Source organism: Bombina bombina, chromosome 3 (genome assembly GCF_027579735.1).
Source record: "Bombina bombina isolate aBomBom1 chromosome 3, aBomBom1.pri, whole genome shotgun sequence".
NCBI lineage: Eukaryota > Metazoa > Chordata > Amphibia > Anura > Bombinatoridae > Bombina > Bombina bombina.
In genome coordinates this window covers 892,394,888-892,412,363 of record NC_069501.1, presented here as the reverse complement: position 1 = coordinate 892,412,363, position 17,476 = coordinate 892,394,888, and the positions used below count along the sequence as shown (strand labels likewise).

The 17,476-nt window shown below is 40.3% G+C and overlaps 1 protein-coding gene across 2 annotated transcripts in view; it reads left to right on the top strand.

The window, feature by feature from the left end:
- The window catches only part of SLAIN1 (SLAIN motif family member 1), a 244,922-nt gene that overhangs the window by 70,499 nt on the left and 156,947 nt on the right, over positions 1-17,476 (top strand). The gene's annotated exons all lie outside the window — the stretch shown is intronic.

The following is a 17,476-nucleotide window of genomic DNA, read 5'->3' as shown; positions in this document are numbered from 1 at the left end:
TTCAGACTCTACTTGCGTTGAATATGAATTGGCCCGTGTGATACATGCTCATCAGTTATATTCCGAATGCCGTTTTAGAGTGCTCTGTTCTTTGGGATAGGGGAATCGGGTACCCACTGAGTTATCCGTCTCTGGGGATTCTATTTCTCACGAGACGAGTTCCCTACCATCAACTCTTACTACGCATGCAGGTAACCCAGACGCTACTTATCCTTTCTAGGGAGTGTGGCCTGTTCCCACCGGAGGTTACGTTATGGTTTTGCATGGCCATATCTTTGGCGCTGACGCATCTGAACCTCCCGGGAGTGTGCTTACGATATTATTCATGTTTAATTAACTGGGGCTTGTCAGACGTGGGATCGCCTGGTCCTGTTCAGCCTTCCGGGGGAGCGACTGCCCCTGAGGCCTCAGGGGGTCAACCTTCAGGCCTGTGTTTACTTTTGTCTCAGTGGAGGTATGTTGCGCCTATCGTTATAGACTGGTGCGCCTTCGTGTCCTACTAAGGCACGTTTTTGGTGTTGCTGGAGGATTCCACTCTTAATGGGTCTGGGTCGACTGTCTTGCATACATAGACATAAGGGGATGAAGTAATCTTCTTATAGTCTTGGTTATTTGTGTATCCTTTTCCAGTTCTGAGCTTGGAAGTCTTGGACCCCTGTTGGGCTGGTCCTGCGGGTCTGTCCATTCTTCCTTGGCGATAACCTATGGGTTGCCTTATCTTTTATTTTCATCCGGTGAGGATGATTTTTATTTGGTTTAAAGCTCATGTTGTGATGTGATGTTTCCTTCGGGAACTTTCCTCTCTGGAATTTGATACTCGTGATTTTGTTTGCGCTGTTTACAAAAGTCTGTCTGTTTATCCCTCCATCGGGGGAGACTCTATGTGGCCTTGACAGTGCTGGGGCCCTTGGTTTCAGGATGGTCCTGACTGGGTACACATTTTTCGGTCTTTGAGGCCTAGTTCAGACACTTGGCACCTTTTTTATGTCTGGTTGGTCCGGTGATGGAGCCTAGTGATCATTTTATGATTGTGGGATTGTCTTGTTTTACAAGCTTCAACTAGCATCCTGAGAGGACTTGATGGTCCGTGGTTGCTTAGGGGCATGGGGGATCGGTTCAGTCCTCATTCGCCTTTCAATATAGTGGGCCGGTTCTGGAGTTCTTGTCTTGGATGTTTGGAGACTTATGATCCGATGGACTGGTTCAGGACGGCCCAGTTTTTTTTCAGGGACCCTATTTTGCGACATAGGGGCTAGCTCATTAGGCCAGAGTTCTCATCCACCTTCGGGTACTGGTTATAAACCTTAAGGCCTGACTTGTCCTTCGGACGGAGTGTGCTCCTCTATTGGGAGTTTTTTTCTGTTGGGTCAACAGTGGTTTCTGGATGATTTTTCATTCGGTCCGTGTTTTGATCATACTATGGCTTTATGTCTTGTGGACATGTACGCTCTTATCTGTGCCCTTCCCTTTGGAGGGGATAGTTTATTTTCCTTAGTTAGGGTTTCCTCTCTCTGGAGGGTCCTTGTCCTGCCCTGTGTGTAGAAGGTTGGATCAGGTGGCTTATTTCTGTAAGGGGCAGCATCTGCTGCTCTGTGGGCACTGTTCCACCTGTTGGAAATTGTTCTCTCTACGTAGAGACTGTGTAAGAGTTGTGACAGGTCTTCCTATGGATCTATTGCACTCTTCTCTGTTCCAGGTCCTAGGGGGTTCTCCTTGGGAGTGCCTTATTTTGGAGGAGCGGATTGGGCTGGCACCCGAGCTCTGTTGGGGTGGGTGAGTCCCCCCCTTTTTTCTTCATTCTCTGGGGGCTTGTGGTTGGGGTCTTCTGTTCCCCTATCAGACATGTCTGTCGCTTGGACTTGTCTGGTGTTGGAGCAGGATCTGAGATCTGTTGCTCTGCTATTTCGTCCCCTGAGCATTCAAGGTACAGTAAGCCTTTTTGAGGTTTCTCCTTTCTCCACATTCAAGATTTGTGGGACGGACTGGCGGCTCTTAGCCTGCAACGTTATCCGCTGGTTAGTGGATACTTAGCAATCTGATGGATACTATCTTCAGCTGCTTTCTACTTGCCCTACATAATTAGCATAATTAGTTTTCTTTCATGTAATTAGCAAGAGTCCATGAGCTAGTGACGTATGGGATATACATTCCTACCAGGAGGAGCAAAGTTTCCCAAACCTCAAAATGCCTATAAATACACCCCTCACCACACCCACAAATCAGTTTTACAAACTTTGCCTCCCGTGGAGGTGGTGAAGTAAGTTTGTGCTAGATTCTTCGTTGATATGCGCTTTGCAGCAGGCTGGAGCCCGGTTTTCCTCTCAGTGTGCAGTGAATGTCAGAGGGATGTGAAGAGAGTATTGCCTATTTGAATTCAATGATCTCCTTCTACGGGGTCTATTTCATAGGTTCTCTGTTATAGGTCGTAGAGATTCATCTCTTATCTCCCTTTTCAGATCGATGATATACTCTTTTATATATACCATTACCTCTACTGATTCTCTTTTCAGTACTGGTTTGGCTTTCTACTACATGTAGATGAGTGTCCTGGGGTAAGTAAGTCTTATTTTGTGACACTCTAAGCTATGGTTGGGCACTTTTATATAAAGTTCTAAATATATGTGTTCAGGATGTTCGATATTCCTTATTTCAGACAGTCAATTTCATTATTTGGGATAATGCATATGAATAATCAATTTTTCTTACCTTAAAATTTGACTTTTTTTTTCCTGTGGGCTGTTAGGCTCGCGGGGGCTGAAAATGCTTCATTTTATTGCGTCATTCTTGGCGCTGACTTTTTTGGCGCAAAGATTTTCTTTGTCATTTCCGGCGTCCTACTTGTCGCCGGAAGTTGCGTCATTTTTTTGACGTTTTTGCGCCAAAAATGTCGGCGTCACCGGATGTGGCGTCATTTTTGGCGCCAAAAGCATTTAGGCGCCAATTACTGTGGGCATCTTTTTTTTTTTTTTTGGCGCTAAAAAATATGGGGTCATTTTTGTCTCCACATTATTTAAGTCTCATTGTTTATTTGCTTCTGGTTGCTAGAAGCTTGTTCATTGGCATTTTTTCCAATTCCTGAAACTGTCATTTAAGGAATTTGATCAATTTTGCTTTATATGTTGTTTTTTCTGTTACATATTGCAAGATGTCTCAGATTGACCCTGAATCAGAAGCTACTTCTGGAAAATCGCTGCCTGATCTACCAAAGTTAAGTGTATTTGTTGTAAACTTGTGGTAACTGTTCCTCCGGCTGGTGTTTGTTATGAATGTCATGACAAACTTGCTAATGCAGATAATATTTCCTTTAGTAATGTTCCATTACCTGTTACTGTTCCATCAACATCTAATACTCAGGGTGTTCCTGTTAACATAAGAGATTTTGTTTCTAAATCTATTAGGAAGGCTATGTCTGTTATTCCTCCTTCCAGTAAACGTAAAAGGTCTTTTAAAACTTCTCATTTTCCAGATGAATTTTTAAATGAACATCATTCTGTTTCTGATAATGATTTTTCTGGTTCAGAGGATTCTGTTTCAGAGATTGATACTGATAAATCTTCATATTTATTTAAAATGGAATTTATTCGTTCTTTACTTAAAGAAGTCTTAATTGCATTAGAAATCGAGGAATCTGGTCCTCTTGATACTAAATCTAAATGTTTAAATACGTTTTTTAAACCTCCTGTAGTTATTCCGGAGGTTTTTCCCGTCCCTGATGCTATTTCTGAAGTAATTTCCAGGGAATGGAATAAACTGGGTAATTCATTTACTCCTTCTAAATTCTACCATTTTGATGTGTTTTCTTCTTCTGAAGCAGTCTTTGGTAGAAAAGTACTTCAGGCAGCTGTTTCAGTTTGATTCTTCTGCTTATAATTTCAGTTTTTTTCATTATAAGATTTAAACTTTGTTTGGGGTGTGGATTATTTTTCAGCGGAATTGGTTGTCTTTATTTTATCCCTCCCTCTCTAGTGACTCTTGCGTGGAAGATCCACATCTTGGGTATTCATTATCCCATACGTCACTAGCTCATGGACTCTTGCTAATTACATGAAAGTGAGGCCCACCCTTTTTTGTGGTGGTTATGATTTTTTTGTATAAAGCACAATTATTGAAAATTCCTTATTTTTTATGCTTTCGCACTTTTTTCTTATCACCCCACTTCTTGGCTATTCGTTAAACTGATTTGTGGGTGTGGTGAGGGGTGTATTTATAGGCATTTTGAGGTTTGGGAAACTTTGCCCCTCCTGGTAGGAATGTATATCCCATACGTCACTAGCTCATGGACTCTTGCTAATATGAAAGAAATGAATTTATCAGGTAAGTTCTTACATAAATTATGTTTTTTTTACCACAAAATTTGACATTAACTAGTGAAAAAATGGTGGCACAATATACACCATTTGAGATACCCTGGAGTGTCTACTTTTGCAAATGGTAGGCCTTCATGGGGTAATTTTTACTGTTCAATGTCCCAAAATGAGACATAGGCCCATTAAATTCATATATCAAAATTCTAACTGTAAAAACTTAGATGGTTAGGTCTCTTATATGGCATTGTAGCTTCACAGGATAGTGACAAAGGCATACATTGGGGGTATTGTAGCTGGACACAATATGGGGTTTTGTACAGGAGTAGCACACATTAGGTTTACGAAATACGTATTAAGAAAACCTTGTTATATGTGTATTTTAAAAATCAGAATACAATTTTACTACAATATTTAGCAGAGATTGGCAGTTCAATGGCTACGTCAAAAGTGTCAAAAATACTCTTAGGTAAATAGCTTGTCATGTCTACTTTATATAAATATATACTACTGAAATCCTAGACATATGATGTACTCAGGACAAACAAATGAATTTATTATAAATTACTTTTCTTAAACTGCACAAAGTATGTACATATCGCCAAAACTGTGAAAAAAGTTGTTGTTTTTTTTCTTAATTTTTTTTTAAAGAATATATATGTATGTGTGTGTGTGTGTGTATGTATGTATGTATGTATATATATATATATATATATATATATATATATATATATATATATATATATATATATATATATATATATATATATATATATATATATATATATATACACACAAGTTGTATTTTTGAGGATTAATTTTATTATTGAACAACAACCATGTTCTCAATGAACCCAAAAAACTCATTAATATCAAAGCTGAATAGTTTTGGAAGTAGTTTTTAGTTTGTTTTTAGTTATAGCTATTTTAGGGGGATATCTGTGTGTGCAGGTGACTATTACTGTGCATAATTATTAGGCAACTTAACAAAAAACAAATATATACCCATTTCAATTATTTATTTTTACCATTGAAACCAATATAGCATCTCAACATTCACAAATATACATTTCTGACATTCAAAAACAAATCAGTGACCAATATAGCCACCTTTCTTTGCAAGGACACTCAAAAGCCTGCCATCCATGGATTCTGTCAGTGTTTTGATCTGTTCACCATCAACATTGCGTGCAGCAGCAACCACAGCCTCCCAGACACTGTTCAGAGAGGTGTACTGTTTTCCCTCCTTGTAAATCTCACATTTGATGATGGACCACAGGTTCTCAATGGGGTTCAGATCAGGTGAACAAGGAGGCCATGTCATTAGATTTTCTTCTTTTATACCCTTTCTTGCCAGCCACGCTGTGGAGTACTTGGACGCGTGTGATGGAGCATTGTCCTGCATGAAAATCATGTTTTTCTTGAAGGATGCAGACTTCTTCCTGTACCACTGCTTGAAGAAGGTGTCTTCCAGAAACTGGCAGTAGGACTGGGAGTTGAGCTTGACTCCATCCTCAACCCGAAAAGGGGTATATATACATATACACACAAATATTTCACATCAAATTAAAGCCCTTTTTGTCCTTTAAAAAACGGTATATATGTGTTGGTGCAATAAATGAGAAAGATGGAAATTGCGGTTCAACATACACATAGCAAAAACGCAAAAATTGCTTTGGTCTTTAACTGAAAGACAAGCATCTGAAGTTTGGTCGTTAAGGGGGTAAACATTGGGTATTTCTAAACTCAGTACAAAATTTAGAAACTATTTAGCATTTTGGTGGTTGTCGATGTGCAACCGATTTTGGGGGTCAAAGTTTAAATATATAAAAAAAAATTATAGATATATTTTTTTTTTAATAGTAAATTTATATGATATGATGAAAATAATGGTATATTTAGAAAGTCCATTTAATGGGGAGAAAAATTGTATATATGATGTGTGGGTACAGTAAACGAGTAAGAGGAAAATTACAGCTAAACACAAACACAGCAGAAATGTAAAAACAGGCCTGGTCCTTAATGGCAAGAAAGTTGAAAACTGCTCTGGTCACTAAGGGGTTAAATAAAATCTTATCTTTCCTTCTGTCCTGTCTGGAAGATCCAATGTATTTTTGGGTAAATAAAAATTCTATATCAAGTTTCACTAATTGCTAACTGAGCCTAAAAAGTAACGACCTTGGGTGCGATCCGATATACGGCGTAGTTTGCGGCGCAAGCGAGGGAACCCCCGCCGCCCTTAGTTTCAGCTCGCAACTCGAGCTATCCAATATACCCCGCCGGCAATTGCTAAAGTGCCGTAAGTCATATAAACTAGCGATGTCCAGAAATCTGCGTAAGTACAAATTTCTGGAGTCGCCAGTGACTTACAGCACTTTAGAAACTGCCGGCACCTACAAAAACTGACTAAAGTATTAAATCTCCTGTACTGTCTAACACGCCTCCCAAACATAGCCCGACACGTCTAACCCTCTATTCGCTATCCCCCCTCACTCTCCTAATAATAAATGTATTAACCCCTAAACCGCCGCTCCCGGACCCCGCCGCCACCTACTTTAACTACCCCCTAATGTGAGCCCCTTACACCGCTGCCACCTACATTAACTACCCCCTAATGTGAGCCCCTTACACCGCTGCCACCTACATTACCTACCCCCTAATGTGAGCCCCTTACACCGCTGCCACCTACATTACCTACTCCCTAATGTGAGCTCTTACCCCGCCGCCAGCTATATTAAAATTATTAACCCCTAATTTAATCCCCCTACGCCGCCGCCAGCTATATTAAATACATTAACCCCTAATTTAATCCCCCTACACCGCCGCCAGCTATATTAAATACATTAACCCCTAATCTAATCCCCCTAAAGTAATCAGCTCTTTTTACCTGTAACCTGACCCCCCTACACTGCCGCCACCTATATTAACCCCTAATCTAATCCCCCTACACCGCCGCCACCTATATTAACCCTAATTATATTAGGGTTAATATAGTTATTATATATATATATATATATTTTTTTTTTAAGTATAATAACCCTATCTAACTTAATTATTATTAAAATAAATCTAAATAATATTAATAATATTAACTAAATTATTCCTATTTAAATCTAAATACTTACCTATAGAATAAACCCTAAAATAGCTACAATATAATTAATAATTACACTGTAGCTATTCTAGGGTTTATATTTATTTTACAGGTAACTTGGTATTTATTCTAAATAGGTACAATAGCTATTAAATAGTTAATAACTATTTAATAGCTACCTTGTTAAAATAATTACCAATTTACCTGTAAAATAAATCATAATCTAAGTTACAAATACACCTGCACTATCAATAAATTAAATAAATTACAAATATCTAAACTAAAATACAATTAAATACACTAAACTAAATTACAAAAAATAAAAAAAGATTACAAGAGTTTTAAGCTAATTACACTTATTCTAAGCCCCCTAATAAAATAATAAAGCCCCCCCAAAATAAAAAAAATGCCCTACCCTATTCTAAATTAAAAAGTAACCAGCTCTTTTACCAGCCCTTAAAAGGGCTTTTTGCGGGGCATGCCCCAAAGTAATCAGCTCTTTTGCCTTTAAAAAATCCCACAATACCACTCACCAGCATTACAACCCACCACCCACATACCCCTACTCTAAACCCACCCAAACCCCCCTTAAAAAAACCTAACACTAACCCCCAGAAGATCTCCCTACCTTGAGTCGTCTTCACCCAGCCGGGCCGAACTCTTTATCCAGATGTGGTCCTGCATCCCTGCGATATCTTCATCCAAGCGGCAAAGAAGAGGTCTTCCATCCCGGCGATGTCTTCATCCAAGCAGCAAAGAAGAGGTCCTCCATCGGGGCGAAGTCTTCCTTCAAGCGGCATCTTCAATCTTCTTTCCTCCGACGCGGAACATCCAGCTGGCCCGACGACTGAACGACAAATGAAGGTTCCTTTAAATGACGTCATCCAAGATGACGTCCCTCGAATTCCGATTGGCTGATAGGATTCTATCAGCCAATCGGAATTAAAGGGACAGTCAACACCAGAATTGTTGTTGTTTTAAAAGATAGATAATCCCTTTATTACCCATTCCCCAGTTTTGCACAGCCAACACGGTTATATAAATATACTTTTTAGCTCTGTGATTAACTTGTATCTAAGCATCTTCTGACAGCCCCCTGATCACATGACATTTTATTTATTATCTATTGACTTTCATATTAGCCAATTAGTGCAGTGTCTGCCACAATCCACGGGCGTGCTCACAATGTTATCTATAGGGTTTACCTGAACTAGCTCCCCCTGCTGTGAAAAGCAAATACAAAAGCATGTGATTAGAGGCGGCCTTCAAGGGCTTAGAAATTATCATATGAGCCTTCCTAGGTCTAACTTTCAACTAATAATACTAAAAGAACAAAGCAAAATTTGTGATAAAAGTAAATTGGAAAGTTGTTTAAAATTACATGCCCTATTTGAAAGATGAAAGTTTTTTTTGGACTTGACTGTCCCTTTAAGGTAAGAAAATCTGATTGGCTGATTCAATCAGATTCAAGTTCAATCCGATTGGCTTATCCAATCAGCCAATCAGATTGAGCTCGCATTCTATTGGCTGATCAGAACAGCCAATAGAATGCGAGCTCAATCTTATTGGCTGATTGAATCAGCCAATCAGATTATTTTTACCTTATATTTTATTATTGGTTGATAGGATTCTATCAGCCAATCGGAATTCGAGGGACGCCATCTTGGATGACGTCATTTAGAGGAAACTTCATTCGTCGTCCAGTCTTCGGGCCAGCTGGATGTTCCGCGTCTGAGGTCGGAAGAAGCCGGAAGAAAGAAGATTGAAGATGCCACTTGGAGGAAGACTTCGCCCCGATGGAGGACCTCTTCTTTTCTGCTTGGATGAAGACATCGCCGGGATGGAAGACCTCTTCTTTGCCGGGATGGAGGACCACATCTGGATGAAGAGTTCGGCCCGGCTGGGTGAAGACGACTCAAGGTAGGGAGATCTTCTGTGGGTTAATGTTAAGTTTTTTTAAGGGGGGTTTGGGTGGGTTTAGAGTAGGGGTATGTGGGTGGTGGGTTGTGATGTTGGGGGGTGGTATTGTGTTTTTTTTTTTTTTTTTACAGGCAAAAGAGCTGATTACTTTAGGGCATGCCCCGCAAAAAGCCCTTTTAAGGGCTGGTAAAAGAGCTGGTTACTTTTTAATTTAGAATAGGGTAGGGCATTTTTTTATTTTGGGGGGCTTTATTATTTTATTAGGGGGCTTAGAATAGGTGTAATTAGCTTAAAATTCTTTTTAATTTTTTTATTTTTTGTAATTTAGTTTAGTGTATTTAATTGTATTTTAGTTTAGATATTTGTAGTTTATTTAATTTATTGATAGTGTAGGTGTATTTGTAACTTAGGTTAGGATTTATTTTACAGGTAAATTGGTAATTTTAACAAGGTAGCTATTAAATAGTTATTAACTATTTAATAGCTATTATACCTAGTTAAATAGATAGGGTTAATATATATAATATAATAACTATATTAACCCTAATATATTTATGGTTAATATAGGTGGCGGCGGTGTAGGGGTATTAGATTAGGGGGTAATACATTTATTATAGGTGGCGGCGGTGTAGGGGGATTAGATTACATTACAGGCAACAGAGCTGATTACTTTGTGACAATGCCCTGCAAAAAGCCCTTTTAAGGGCTGGTAAAAGAGCTGGTTACTTTAGGGCAATGGCCCGAAAAAAAACCCTTTTAAGGGCTGGCAATAGAGCTGTTTACTTTTGGGGCAATGCCACACAAAAAGCTCTATTCAGGGCTATTTGTAGGTTTAGTGGTAGGGATATTTTAGTATTTTAGGGGTTAATTAATTTAATATAGGTTGCGGCGGTATAGGGGGGTCAGATTAGGGGTTAATAATTTAATATAGGTGGCGGCGGTATGGGGGGGGTCAGATTAGGGGTTAATAATTTAATATAGGTGGTGGCAGTATAGGGGGATTAGATTAGGGATTAATAATTTAATATAGGTGGCGACGGTGTAGGGGGCTCACATTAGGGGTTAATATAGTTTAAATAGGTGGCGGCGGTGTAGGGGGATCATAATGTAGGTGGCGGCGGGGTAGGGGGCTCACATTAGGGTGTAAAACATTTAATGTAGCTAGCGGCGGTGTAGGGGGCTCAGATTAGGGGGTGATATAGATAATGTAGCTGGCGGCGGGGTCTGGGTGCGGCGGTTTAGGGGTTAAACACTTTATTAGGGATTGCGGCGGGGGATCGCGGTTGACAGGTAGATAGACATTGCGCATGCGTTAGGTGTTAGGTTTTATTTTGCAGGTAGTTTAGGGAGTTACGGGGCTCCAATATACAACGTAAGGCTTACTACGCCTGCAATTTGTGGCGAGGTGAAAATGGAGTAAGACTTCTCCATTTTCGCCACGTAAGTCCTTACGCTGTATATTGGATACCAAACTGCGCTGGTTTGGTATACCTGTCTATGGGCCAAAAAACTACGGCCGAAGGCAGAAATATACGAGCGTAACTTCTAGGTTATGCCGTATATGTGATACCAAACCAGCGCAAAATTTGGCGTCGCCGGCTTTTGGGGGCGACGCTGCATATCGGATCGAGGCCCTTGTGGCCACAATACAAATGTTAACATCATATAAATTTTCGAAAGGAGCTCAAAATCTGAGATGTCGTTATCACATTGTATTGTTTTCCATTTACATATTTGAACTCACAAAATTTACATTAGCTATATTGTCTCTACAAATGAAATTAATCCATTATTATGCCAAATACTAATTTTAGTAATTTGTTAGATTAATTATTTTTTTAAATAAAGCGTATTGCTTAACAAGCATGCCATTTTTTAAATTAACATTTTAAAAATTCTGTTCTAGATGGTGATCAGTGGCTACACATTTTGTCTCGTCATTGGCTCAGCAGATGAGATTTGCTACCTCCCAGTAGTGCTTTGCTGTTCTGGAGCAGGCTTTAACTATTTGTTTAACTGACATTTTGGCTATTACAATAGAGAGACATAGCTAAGGGAATTTCATATAAATACCATTAATGAAAATATAGATTTGTTTAAAGTGAATGTAAATTTTGATGCTAAAGTGCCCGGTTTTTAAAAATTTGATTAAAAACAGGGGCACTTTAATTCATCAAAATTTACATTTCACTCATGTTGTGAAAAAATACCTTTTAAACTTGACAGCAGCTCCAGCTTCCTCCGGTCGTCGCAAGCCATTTCTGACGTCAGAAATGATGGATAGGTCATCCTCCAATCACGACTTACCCCCGGGGGAATCCGTGTCTGATTCAACGCCTTGATTGGAGGAAGCCGGATTCCTCATTTTAGACCCAGGAAGAGGCTTTTGCGATGGGTGGGGGAAGCTGGATCGGCTGTCAAGTTTAAAAGGTAAGTATTTTTTCACAACACGAGTGAAATGTAAATTTTGATGAATTAAAGTGCCCCTGTTTTTAATCAAATTTTTAAAAACCGGGCACTTTAGCATCAAAATTTACATTCATTTTAAACAAGCAGGGGTCATCAGACTGCTGCTTCCCTCACAAGACGCAAATATAATTTCCTTTAGATAATACCACCTAACTTGTTCAAGTATTAAAAGATGCCATATCCTTTTTTCCCCTAGTCTCATTTCCTTCCCCTTCCCCGGGAGGGTAATGCATGTAAGCTAATTTCAGATGCTTGTTTGTTTATTTCTTCTACTAGATATGACAAGTCCACGGATTCATCCTTTACTTGTGGGATATTATCCTCCTGCTAACAGGAAGTGGCAAAGATCACCACAGCAGAGCTGTCTATATAGCTCCTCCCTTGACTCCACCCCCCAGTCATTCTCTTTGCCTATACTAAGTAATAGGAAGGGTAAAGTGAAAGAGGTGATAAAATGATAGTTTCTCTTGTAAGGTGTATCCAGTCCACGGATTCATCCATTACTTGTGGGATATTCTCCTTCCCAACAGGAAGCTGCAAGAGGATCACCCACAGCAGAGCTGTCTATATAGCTCCTCCCCTAACTGCCACCTCCAGTCATTCTCTTGCAGCTCTCAACAAGGGAAGTATCAAGAGAGATGTGGTGAATTAGTGTAGTTTATCTTCAATCAAAAGTTTGTTATTTTTAAACGGTACCGGCGTTGTACTGTTTTTTTACCTCGGGCAGAAATTAGAAGAGTTTTGCCTGAGGTTTTTGATGATCTTAGCACGTAGTAACTAAGTTCCACTGCTGTTCTCACACATAACTGAAGAGTATGGGAAAACGTCAGCTGGGGGAATGGCCTGCAGAATTAACTGCTCTGAGGTATGTTCGTATATTTTTTTTCTAGAGAGATAAGACCTAGAAAATGCTGACAGTGCCTGATATATTTAAGGTAAGCCTGATTGCAGTGATTTAACAAACGACTGGCATCATGCTTGCAGTAAAGGGTAATATTCATATTACTTGCTCTTATGGCTTAGTATGTAAAACGTTTGCATGATATATAAAGAACGTTTTTTTACTGAGGGTGATAAATCTTTATTTGGGGCCTAGTTTTCCACATGGCTGACTAGATTTCTCCTAGGAGTAGTTATTTATGGCCCTTTCACTTTGAGTGCATGGTGGGAGGGGCCTATTTTCACGCTCTAATTGCGCAGTAGTTTTTACATTCTGAGACATCCAGCTTCCCTGAAGGAGTCCCCTGACAAGTCCTTTAAGACTAAGAACAACAAAATAATTTTTGTTCCTTTCGAAATTTAACGGCTATGGGGGCAAAATTTGCCCCTGCTTTTGCCAATATTTTTGTTGCATGGTGGGAGCTAATGTACGTTTACTCCCCCTTGAACCCCTGGTCTGCACAGATAGAGCTCTTCGTCAGATATATAGATGACCTGCTTCTAGTGGTGCGCAGCAATGAGGATCCGAATCTTCTGAATAAAATGTTGGAATATTTCAGTACTAATGAATTGGGCCTTAAATTTACAGGCGAAATAAATAAAAAGGAGATTAATTTCCTGGACCTCACGCTATACACCATTGGAGACATGATTGTAACGAAAACTTTCAGAAAGAGTACTGCTGGAAATACAATCCTACATGCTACCTCTCAGCATCCTAATCATTTAATCAGAGCAATCCCAAAGGGCCAGTTTATCAGGCTACGTAGGAATACCAAGTCAGATAATATTTATGATGCACAGTCCCTAGAGCTAAAAAATAGACTCATTAACAGAGGATATAACCCTAATGATTTAGAAGAATGTAGACAGCATGTCAAAATTAACAACTATAGGCAAAAGAAACACATCTCTAAAAGACATATCTCAAGGGATTCTGTGGTGTTCTCTACTGAGTATTCACCACAATACAGAAGTATAGTTAACATCCTCAAAAAACATCTTCATTTACTAAAAGGTGACCCTATCTTAAAACCCCTGATTGAGAATTGTATATTTGTATCCAGAAAGCCAAAAACTTTAGCCAGGTCACTATCGCCCAGTATGGTCACAACAAAAAACAATTCAAATCCAACGTGTTGGCTTTCAAAGAAAGGAAATTTCAAATGTGGAGGCAGACAGTGCACCACTTGCACTAATGTTAAAGTGGGAAACAGTTTTGTTTCATCCTATGATAATAAAATTTACCACATTGATTTCTATGCTAATTGTAAAACCACCTATGTGGTTTATTTATTAACTTGCAATCTTTGTAATAGCCAATACGTTGGAAAAACGTCACGTGAGGTAAAAACAAGATTTAGTGAGCACATCAGAGATGTGAAAAATTACTTTGTAGACTCTGCTGTAGCAAATCATTTTAATTGTCAGCATTTCAGCCATGTTGCAGATATGTCCATACAAGTTATTGATAGAGTTATCCTTCCCCCTAGAGGTGGGAACAAAAATAAAATCCTAGACAGAAAAGAACTGTACTGGATTTTAAAATTACATACTAGAATACCACATGGCATGAATAAAGAATGCGATATTAATTTCTTTATTGACACTTAGGTTCATCTGTTTTTCTATTATCTATTCTTTATATATAGATATATTTAGTCAGATATATTTTTCGCTAAGGTACAGTACCATTCTGAGCAATTAGAGATATATATATAATGATTTTCCTTTTTACTTGTACTTCACTACTTTGCCTTAAAATTTAATTGGCTATTAGTCTAGAATTTTTGTAGATAAGTAATGAGTGAGGTCTCCTTCTTTATATATATATTAAAAAATGGCTATGTTCAATATCTAATTCATTTATTTATATTATTCACAAAATTATCTTTATTACATTATGAGGTGATGTCAAATATGTTTTTTCTTTTATTTATTTCGTGTCACAGTTTCAAATGCATTAGAATACATACTAGTTTTATTTATTAAGTTATGTTGGTAATGATGGGGTTAATTTCCTTGTGTATATAAGGGTTGTCTTGTCTTTTCCAAATCAGCCTATGATTAAGCGCCACTAGGGGGCGCGAAACGCGTCAGGCCGTCTGTCCCTCTGTGTCATTCTATCGTCTGTACTGCTGTTGGTAATTTTTAAGCCTATTTTTGTTTTGTTGGGCTTATGTTTATCAATAAAAGTTTTCCTTTGTTATTTTAAACCCCCGAGTAGTGCCTGCCTTTTTTCTCCAGTTTGTACCTACCTTGGGCTTGATCACCCTGGCTACGGCACTCCGGAGTCTCTGCTCTATCATTGGATAACCCTGATAACCCTGAGGTCTTTCTGCGGTTCCGGTTCCGGGTCAGTGCAGCCGCACGCCGTACTCCTTCTTCTACACACGGTGATAAATCTTTATTTGGGGCCTAGTTTTCCACATGGCTGACTAGATTTCTCCTAGGAGTAGTTATTTATGGCCCTTTCACTTTGAGTGCATGGTGGGAGGGGCCTATTTTCACGCTCTAATTGCGCAGTAGTTTTTACATTCTGAGACATCCAGCTTCCCTGAAGGAGTCCCCTGACAAGTCCTTTAAGACTAAGAACAACAAAATAATTTTTGTTCCTTTCGAAATTTCAGGAGTGGTCTCACTTCATCCTCCCCTGCTGCAAAGCAAGAGGGTAACACTTCACAACCCAGGGCAGCCTGGAAACCTTACCAGGGCTGGAACAAGGGTAAACAGGCCAAGAAGTCTGCAGCTGCCTCCAAGACAGCATGAAGGGGTAGCCCCCGATCCGTGACCGGATTTAGTAGGGGGCAGACTGTCTCTTCGCTCAGGCCTGGGCAAGAGACGTACACAATCCCTGGGCCTTAGAGATTGTATCCCAGGGATATCTTCTAGAATTCAAGGACTCCCCTCCAAGGGGAAGGTTCCATATTTCTTGTCTGTCTACAGACACGACAAAGAAAGAGACGTTCTTACGCTGTGTAGAAGACCTACATACAATGGGAGTGATCCACCCAGTTCCAATTTGCGGAACAAGGACTGGGGTTTTACTCAAACCTGTTTGTGGTTCCCAAAAAAGAAGGAACTTTCAGACCAATCCTGGATCTCAAAATTCTAAACAAATTCCTCAGAGTCCCATCGTTCGAGATGGAAACCATTCAGACAATCTTACCAATGATCCAGGAGGGTCAATATATGACTACCGTGGATCTAAAGGATGCGTATCTACACATTCCTATCCACAAAGATCATCACCAGTTTCTCAGGTTTGCCTTTCTGGACAAGCATTTTCAGTTTGTGGCTCTCCCTTTTGGGTTGGCCACTGCTCCCAGAATTTTCACAAAGGTGCTAGGGTCCCTCCTGGCGGTGCTAAGACCGCGGGGCATAGCAGTGGCGCCTTATCTAGACGACATCTTAATTCAGGCGTCAACTTTCCAAAGAGCCAAGTCTCACACGGAAATCGTAGTGGCCTTTCTGAGGTCTCACAGGTGGAAGGTGAACATCAAAAAGAGTTCTCTCTCCCCCCTCACAAGAGGTCCCTTCCTAGGAACACTAATAGACTCGGTAGAAATGAAAATATTTCTGACTTAGGTCAGAAAGTTAAAACTCTTAACTACTTGCCGAGCTCTTCATTCCATTCCTCGGCCGTCTGTAGCTCAGTGCATGGAGACAATCGAACTAATGGTAGCGGCAATGGACATAGTCCCTTTTGCATGGATACTCCTCAGACCACTGCAACTATGCATGCTCAAACAGGGGAATGGGGATTATGCAGATTTGTCTCCTCAAATACAGTTGGACCAGGGGACCAGAGATTCTCTTCTCTGGTGGTTGTCTCAGGATCACCTGTCTCAGGGAATGTGTTTCCGCAGACCAGAGTGGATCATCGTAACGACCGACGCCAGTCTGTTGGGCTGGGGTGCTGTCTGGGACTCCCTGAAGGCTCAGGGCTTATGGTCTCGGGAAGAAGCTCTTCTCCCGATAAACATTCTGGAACTGAGGGCGATATTAAACGCTCTTCAGGCATGGCCTCAGCTAGCTGCGGCCAAATTCATCAGATTTCAGTCGGACAACATCACGACTGTAGCTTACATCGACCATCAAGGGGGAACAAGGAGTCCCCTAGCAATGATGGAAGTAACCAAAATAATCAGGTGGGCGGAGGATCACTCTTGCCACATCCCAGGAGTAGATAACTGGGAAGCGGATTTTCTAAGTCGTCAGACTTTTCATCCGGGGGAGTGGGAACTCCACCCGGAGGTATTTGCTCAGCTGACTCAGCTATGGGGCACTCCAGAATTGGATCTGATGGCGTCCCGTCAGAATGCTAAACTTCCTCTTTACGGGTCCAGGTCCCGGGATCCCCAGGCGGTGTTGATAGATGCTCTAGCAGCGCCTTGGTCCTTCAATCTGGCCTATGTGTTTCCACCGTTTCCTCTCCTTCCTCGTCTGGTTGCCAGAATCAAGCTGGAGAGGGCGTCGGTGATTCTAATAGCACCTGCGTGGCTACGCAGGACTTGGTATGCAGACCTAGTGTACATGTCATCCGTTCCACCATGGACTCTGCCAATGAGGCAGGACCTTCTAATACAAGGTCCTTTCAAACATCCAAATCTAATTTCTCTGCGTCTGACTGCTTGGAGATTGAACGCCTAATTCTATCTAAGCGTGGTTTCTCTGAGTCGGTTATCGATACCCTGATTCAGGCTAGAAAGCCTGTCACCATGAAAATCTACCATAAGATTTGGCGAAA